Source organism: Nannospalax galili, unplaced genomic scaffold (assembly GCF_000622305.1).
Source record: "Nannospalax galili isolate Female #2095 unplaced genomic scaffold, S.galili_v1.0 scaffold334, whole genome shotgun sequence".
Lineage (NCBI taxonomy): Eukaryota > Metazoa > Chordata > Mammalia > Rodentia > Spalacidae > Nannospalax > Nannospalax galili.
This window is the reverse complement of record NW_008336888.1, coordinates 774,231-774,509: the sequence shown is the minus strand read 5'-3', so window position 1 is coordinate 774,509 and position 279 is coordinate 774,231.

The window sequence follows — 279 nt, the reverse complement described above, 5'->3', positions numbered from 1 at the left end:
TAGTCTGCCTGGGGTAAGATGAAATCTTAAAGTGGTTTTAATTTGCATTTCCCTAATTATTAGTGATGTTGAATGTCTTTTAAGATGTTTCATAACCATCTTTACTTCTTCTTTTGAGAACTCTCTGTTAACTCCTTAGCCCATCTTTTAATTGGGTTGCTTCTCATCTTGATTCTTTGTTTTTTGAGTCGTTATATATTCTGGATATTAAACCTCTGTCGGATGTGTCGCTGGTGAAGATTTTCTCCCATTCTGTGGGTTTTCTGTTCACTTCCCTGG